Raw genomic sequence first — 8,813 nt, 5'->3', positions numbered from 1 at the left:
TGCCTTGATTAAAGAAATCACTTGGTTTTGAAGCATAAAACATGTCAGTGTCCTCTTTAACACCTTCCACATTTGCATACGTTTTCCTATTAATATGGTGTTGCAGCAAACGAAAAAGATGGTAATCTGATGGTGTCGTATATGGAGAATATGGTGGGTGGGGAGAACTTCCCAACCCAACTCCATAATCTTGTGTTGCATCAAACGTGCCATATGTGGACATGCTTTGTCATGGAGAAGAAAAAAACATTTCCGATTGACGAGTGAAGGGCTTGATTTAATTGTTCCAGTTGCTGACCATATACCTCTGAACTGACAGTTCACTGTGGATTGAGGAGTTCGAAATGAATTACTCCTATGATGTCCCACCAAATGCAAAGCATCACTTTCTGTAGATGGAGTCCAGGTTTTGGTGTTGGAAGTGGTTTTTGTTTAGGACTGAGCCATTGTTTTTGGCATTTGATATTCTCATAGAGAATCCATTTTTTTTTTTTATCACCGGTGACAATTCTGTCCAAAAATAGTACACTCGCATTATGCGCCAGAAGAGACGAAGCAACATTCACACTTTGGAAACGATGATCATCGACGAATTCATGAGGCACCCAAACATCTTTTTGGAGTTTCCCATATTCCTTAGATGTTTAAGTATTGTTTCATGAAAGACATGCAATTTCAGGGCCATTTCACAAGGGCATTGCCTTGGGTTAGACTCAACAAGCATCTTCAGAGTATCAATATCAATTCCAATATGTTGGCCCCTGCCATCACAGTTTCTAAGGTTAAAGTCACCTGAACAAAATTTCCTGAACCATCGTTCCATAAACTTCTTAGATATTCTTTATGGCTACAGAGGTGTTGTTTCCCTTCATGAAATTCAAACAGCAATTACATACCCAATTTGTGTCTTGTCATGTGTCATCACTATAAGGGATTAGAGTATACTACACTTTACACATTATATAGGCTATACTAATGTGACGTTTAGGCAGTTCATTTAACTAATATACGTGATGTACGTTTTTGGGGATGATCAGTGAAAATACAATATTAATTTCTTGACGACCTAATACAAAAGAGCCCCCCCCCCTACATAAAAAGTAATTGAGACCCCTACATTTATTTTCCTATAATTTTAGTTCTACTGTTACAATACTGGCTGACTTGGGCCCATTTGTTGCTTGTCTGTCCTTCTCCTTGTAATTGGGGGGACGTACGGCACTAGGAAGTTCCTTTAACCCATTATCATCTCCACCCATACATTTATGCTGGTAATGGAAAAAACCCTTCCATTGAAGATAAAAGGTTAACAAAAATTTACTTTCATTATCACAGTGCTTCCTATCATTATGGAACCCCCTTAAAATTTCAGATTTTTTTTAAAGTAATATATGTCATTATTCCAGTTGTCTAATATTTGTATTCTACCTCTATTAAATATTATGCATCAGGACTTCTTCTTGTGTTATAGTGTTATTTAGAATGACACATTATAATGAATAACTGAGGGTACCTGTTAAGGAAACAAAATTTGTTTAAAAGATAGTGTTAGAAAATATTCTTTTCCCTTTCTTTTGTTTCTAAATCCCTAATGATCTCATTAGATGCTAACTGCATACTCTGCTTCATGGAAGGCAATAATTGACTTATTAAGTACTGATTAAGTACTTGTGTCTTTAAATTGAAAGCCAAAAGTCTATAAAAAGAAAGTGGGAATGTTCTCTGTTTCGGGGCCTTTTTTCTTATCTCCCTTCTTGGGCAAAAGTCTTAAAACAAAATAGCCCATGTGCACCATCAGATAGTTTCCAGTTACCATATAAAAACTTACATTAATCAAGACATTCAACTTGGGTTATGGAAACCAAAATTCTATAAGAAAAGTGGAAATTTGTGCTATTTCAGGGTCTTTTTCATCCCCCTCCACAGGCAAAAATCCTAAATCAAAAATAGCATCTGTACATCTCACTAGTTTCCAGTAGTCATACCCAAAATTAAAATTATGGTAAAATAACCAACGAACTCTGGATTTTAACACACAAACACAATGTATCCTCATATTTGTAATCCAATGTAATCCTCATCTTATATTAAGTTCCATTCTCTTGGTGCTTTTTAAATAACACACCACAAAATTATAAAACATTCAGTTGTATAATGAATAGAGCTGAGCAGTTAAATATTGAACAATATAGTTAATTACCCATGAGAATCGGGTACACTGATTAGTGTCATGTAAAATAATTGTTAATCAAAATTATGATTAAATAAATTAATATCACAAAAATAATCAACTAATGGAAATTAGTGTTTCTGATTATTATTTTTTCGATTGTATCAACTATCAAATCAATTGAAATATTCCCATTACGATTTCTCTTGATTATTTCTGATTCACTCAAGGTTGTTCAGCTTCATCAATCAGCCACAATTTATGCAAATAATCAACCAATCTAAATTAGTGTTTCCTATTGGAGTTATTCTCCATTATTTCAACTTTATCCAAGTGTCATGCGAAAATAATTGATTAGGTGAGTGTAATTAATCAGTAAGTCCAACAGTTAATTGATTAGCAAATTCACCTAATCATCCAGTTGTAACGATAAATATTCCTTAAAAGTTTGGTTTAATTTGTTTTTAGCACTATACATGAACTTCAAAGTGGTTTTGTCAGTTAAGTAGATTAAAGCAAAAAAAAACGTAACTTTAATGTAACAGTTTACAATATTTACATAATAGTTTCACACACAGATTTTTGCAATTATACATGTCCCGTCCCCCCCAGACTCAGCAATAAGTCTATCAACTTAAAATGTGGGGGTTTGATTCCTTGTGTTGAACAGAGTAGATAGCCCATTGTCTAGCTTTCCACTAAGAAAGCAATAACAAGAATTATACTTTACTTTCTTTTCGAGAGTTCAAACTATGAACACAGTTCGCAAAAATTAGTTTGAGTTTCTGAAAGGCTTTATCCCTGAAGAAATTTGGGAACTTTCTTCCCTGAAAGCTTCATGTGCTAATGTTTCTTCTATTTCTTAGTTTTGAATTGTCAATATTTCAGTATATATTTACTTGATTTATGCATTTTTTTGTTTGAATCCTCACATCCGTGTAGATGATAGCTATAGCTATTATTTATGGATCTTAATAATATAAAATGTGCTTTAATTATTATAACAATTAATTGTTTTTTGATTACCAATATTTACATCTGTAGGGAGGGGACATGTGCAATAAAAGAAACCTTTACTCATAATGCCTATTTTTCTGGATTGAAACATATGTGATATAAAATATAGATAAGGCAAAATATTGCAATAAACTTTATTTAAAATATAGGCAAAACACATTTACTGTACACAATAAAATAAAATTAAAAATGACTACATGTAGGTTCATTTGTAATTTTTTTTATTTTATTGTGTAGTGTAAATATTGTTTTGTCTATATTTTTAAATAAATTAATATATGATATTAAAACTATTTTGAAAGTATTTTTTATAGATAATAATGGGTTTAATACTTATAATAAAAATTAACTTAAGATTCCAGATGTTTTTGTTTGTGAGTGAAAGGTCTTTGGATGGTGACTTGTAGGAGACAGAGCAGACCTTAAATGCTATTTTTACAAACTTTTGATTTAAAATCCAAATTTGACAAATTAAGAAGAATGCAAAAACAAAAATGTTCCAACTAAATTATTTTTATCATTAATTTATTTATTTTATTAGGTTATTGGTCTAATGCATTACCAGAGTTTAGTATTTAAACAATAATTATTAAATACGTTTTTATTTATTAATTACTGTTTAAGTACTTTTTTGTCTATGCTAACAATACATTTTTCTCTTTCTCTAACAAGTATGTTTGCCATGCTTTTTATAGCTCATTCAAAGAATGTGAAAACAATGTGTAAGAAATGTTTTACTTCTTCAATGTAAATATATGCTGTAATGTTTTTGCTGACAAACTTTTTCTTTTATATGTTTGATTGTTCTTTATAACATAACACAAACTGCGGGTTAAACGTTGTTAACTAATATTAACGTATTTTAGTGGTACAAGGAGGAAAAGAAGTTATATTGCTCAAAAATAATATATATATATATATATATATTCAACTTAATGAACAAGTATGACAATGTGATATTAGGTGTAATTCTTATTTAACCATGAAATCATTAACTTATTTTTATTCCTTTCATTACCACTCGGGTCCACAAAATATATGATTGTGAATAATTTTATGTTTTTGCTTATCAGTAGTTCTAAGGTTAAATAATTGTAAACTTGTGTTTAGTAATAAGTAGTCAAGACTGAAGATTCATATTAAACATTGATGTTTGGCATTAAGATGCAGAGCAAGTTAGTTTTATAGGTACTATTAGGCCTAGTGATAAGAAACGTTTTGAGTGGAAATAGTTTCTTAAATTGGCCTTGAATAAAAGGCATACTAGGCATTAACTTGTGTGAGACAAAGGATGTTTCTCTCATTTTGAGTTATCACTTAATTTCATTGAATGGTTTGGTAAACTTGCAAGCTTTTATTTGTTGAATCTTAAAAGATGAAATAATTCAAATCTGAATTGAATAATAAAAATTCAGGTTTTTAACCTTAATTTAAAACACTTAATACTCACTAACCCTGTTGTTAACAATTTGTTTTTATACTGTTCTTACCAGGAATAATTCACATATTGCATCCTATTGATTAAACTCATGTTTTTGCTAGGTACAACACTCACTGTAAAAAACTTTACATTTAAATTGAGTGAAATTGTTTTTTTTTTCTGTAAAATACATATGGGACTTCAGCAGTATTTGTGGAATTAATTTGCAATATTAACGGTATGTGTGTTTAAAGTCTTGTGTAAATCACATGTTATTAGAGACCCTATGATTAGCTAATTCATCTGAAATCAATTTAATGCATAAATAGTTAAGAAAAATGTCTTTGAAAATAGTTTGAAAGTTAAAACTAACTCATTTAATATATATATATAAAGGTAATTGTTATTGTGTATCAAATGAGTAAATGACTTGGATATGACTTACAAATTGTATTTGTAGATTCTCTTATTAAAATTTATTTATCAATTGATTTAACTCCTTTTTCATTTATAGTTTTAAACATTTAAAACTGTGTAACTAATCCAGTATGTGAAATAACTGGTATATATTAAGGAAGTGTCTTAAATTATGCACGATATAATATTTTGTACCACATTTTTCATGTAATATTGAAACAAAAGAATGGCTTAAAATGTTTTCCTGTTTTCTATTTATCAAAAGTTTGAAACTTGTTCAATCTCCTGATTCTGTGCATTGGATGACCTCATCATAAACCTGCAACTCTCCCATTTCGTAGATCATGCTAGCAGCTAACTTCTGTAAAGGGGGATATCTGTTTTACTCCCCTATTTGTTGTTTGTTATAGTAAGAATTGCTGTCCATGGTTTGCCCTCTCCCCTGGTAGTCTGTGGTTGAGATAAAAGCAGAGGCATTGAATCTTACTCCTGATCCTGTTGTATGGTCACCTGCTTTCAGCTGAACACTGGGAGCACATTGAAGATTATAAAAAATATGTACCATCATACCTTCTGTCCCACTTGGCAGGGAGGTGACTCTGGTTGTCAGACATTTATCAGTTTCATGTCCTCTTATCTTGTCAGCAGTGTACTTTTCAAACAGTTTGGCTCTGGTGGACAGGATGCTGGCAACCCAGTTTTTTTTTGTTTTTTGTAGCTACCTCTTTTTAAGGTTTCAGAGTACTCAAATTTTAGAATATATCAGCAACCTTTTGATTAACAGCTCCTCATGCTTGTTGGAAGCTTCCCAAGCTGACATTATCTTTCATCCTTCTACTTGGAAAACAAGTGGTGATACTTTGGAGGGCTTGTTAATGTACTGAGGTACTTTCATCATCTAAGAGAGAGATCCTTTGAACCATATCATAAGATGCCATCTAATTATAACTCCTTTTTCATGGTATAAATATTTCAGTACTATGAAGTTAATCAAACAAGAGAACTTGTGTTAATACAAAAGTTTGAAAGAGGAGAGACAGAAAAGCACACTAGTCTCAACTTCTGTAGTAACCAAATTTTGGCCACTGCACCAGAAAAGTATATATTAAACTTAAACTATGGTGTCCTGACTTAGAATAAGAGCATACAATTAAATATGTCATCACAATGAACAGGAGATTCTATTGGACTTGGCATACATACATAATCAAGACCATCCCTTTAAAAATAACAGAGACCACGCTGTTGAATAAGCAGGAAACTTTATTTGAATACATACGACAGATAAAACTAAAATGTATACTATGAAGCAGAAACTTTTCTCCCCACATTATTGCCCAGTCAGCAATCCATCAAAACCAGTTTGAGGGTTTACAAATCTTATCAACAATGCGTGAAGGTAGAAAGTACGTGCAGTGGTATCTGCCACAGAGAAAAGTCCTGTAGTGATAATTGCATAAGTTCATGAGTAGTCATACTGATTAATTCGTAACCTGAGATGAAGTATATTAGCTGTCTCGAAAAATGGAACTAGTATCTAAATCTGAACTAAAAAAGGCTACAGCTTGTGGTAGAAAAGGTTCTGTATTAAAAAGTTGTTTGAAATGTGCAGAATTATCTCCAACAGACTTTTCATGTGTGGACTTTCACACTGGATGTGGTGTGCTCTCTATCAACTTTTTCTACTTCAGTTTCGGATGTTTTCTACACTTGTATTGTACTATTTTTATTATGATCCTTTTATTCCACTTTTGTGTTGTCATGTTTTCTTCATACACGTTTTATGCTCTCCTCAGAGAAAGCGTTAAAAGTTTTTTTTTAGAATAATTCAGAAATCTCTGCATATAATTTTCATTATGTTTTTAATTGGCCTGACTAGAAATTCTATCTAATGGTTAGAAATCAAGTTTATGAAATGAATTAATACTGGTTCCAGTTTTGATTATTTTCTAGTTTTAGGGTGTTATATACGGAAGTTACTCCAAAATTAAATCATGAAAGACTTTTGGAATTCTCCACAACTGTACTTAAATACCTTGTGTATTATTTCTTGGCTTGTATGTTCTGTAAATGCATCTGCCATCTATAGGTAAAGGAATGGCAGCTGTGGACTAAATAATTTTTTTCCCTCTCTTCTTCATTTCTGCTGTTGGTTTTATGACAAGGGTCAGTACATATCCTTTAGCTTTTCTCCCAGTCTCTAGTATGAAAGGTTTTTGAAGCCTTTGCCGTTTGTAATATATTTCCTGTCGTTAATTGGCATTTTCAATTGTTCATTAAGGCAAAGCACATATCTGTTCTCTCATCTTCCTTTGGCTGGTAATGGAGATGTGTCATGGATGTGAATGGCTAATCGGTTTATTTCTCTACCCATAATCTTGAGGTTCAGGTAGCATCCTATAGACTTGTGGTATTTTCAGATGAAAACGGATTTTCCATCAAGTACCAGAAGTATCGATTTGTTAAGTAAATAAGGAAAGCTATTCTGATCAGATAACTGGGCCTTTCTAGTGTGTATGAAATAATGATAATGGACGAAGTTGTTAAAAATGAAAACGATCTGTTATTGCACAAATAAAACTAAAACTGCGTACATTTTTTTGCGCACACTAAAAGACAGTTGTTTCTACTAGGCTTTGCTTGGATCCACAACTTTCTCTCTAAGGATATACTTCCATAGAACTAAACAAGTTGGTATCAAAAGGAAGTTTTCACTTAACGTTCTTCCTGTAGAAACTAACTAAAGAAAGCGCGTCTCAATTCGACAATTGAACTCGCTTTGTCCAGTCAACAGTCTCACCACGTGACTTTTGTCGACTGTTACATTAAGTCAACGTCAGTGCCGATCACAGTGGTGCCAATCCTTTTAACCTGGGTGCTGTATATACCTGCAATATCCTTTCAGACAGAAGAGACGTCACCTACTATAGGGAACAAAGAAACGAAACCACTAGCACAATGTAATCTTAATGACTTTCTGGATCGCGTGTTGCTACTATTACAATATGGGAACTAAACAACCGATTTTTTTTTAAAATCTCAGTATCACTAAAGCATGTAGAAAACATGTGACGTGCCTGAAAACAGATTACTGTCAATTATTTCATGAGAAACCAGATAAACAATCTTGGGTATCAAGTTATTTATTCTCGTTAATACCAACCTGTATGACTCGGGATGGTAAGGATAAGTTAGCGTTTTTTGAACCCTTTGTATTCTGCACTTCTGTCGCCAGATAATGTTTGCTATGTATTTCTATTAGCACTTCGAAATGGGGGGAAGAAACTGTTAGCAAACTTAGAACATTGTCACTCAGCCCATGTAGTAAATAAATATGCAAATATATTTCGTTCTGTGACCTATGTCTATTGCAATCCTTTCTATACACAAAAGAACTGATAAAATATAAAGCATATGTTCTAGGCTTTTTCTTTCTTTCTTCAGTATAATGGCATACCCACAACAAAACGTAATATGTAACTCGCATTATGGCCAGTATACATTCTTATCTAGGTTTTGATGGCTTCCATTTTGGCCTCTGATTGTGATTAAACGTAATATTTATACCACTTACTTCTAATGTCCTATCGTCAAACTAGTTAGTGAATTATTTGCCTTAAACCGCTTCGACTGGCATATTTTTGTTCAACGCTTCGTCGCGTAACTCATGTTATAATATTTAAAAATCTACACATCCCCCCTTCTGTTTCGTCATTTGATGGTTGGAGGTGTTCCAATGGAAGTTGTGGTACTATCAATTGTTTGGTCGTTTTTAGAACTCAATATGGG

The sequence above is a fragment of the Limulus polyphemus genome, unplaced genomic scaffold (genome assembly GCF_000517525.1).
Source record: "Limulus polyphemus unplaced genomic scaffold, Limulus_polyphemus-2.1.2 Scaffold3874, whole genome shotgun sequence".
Classification (NCBI taxonomy): Eukaryota; Metazoa; Arthropoda; class Merostomata; order Xiphosura; family Limulidae; genus Limulus; species Limulus polyphemus.
Note: the sequence above shows the minus strand (reverse complement) of the source record.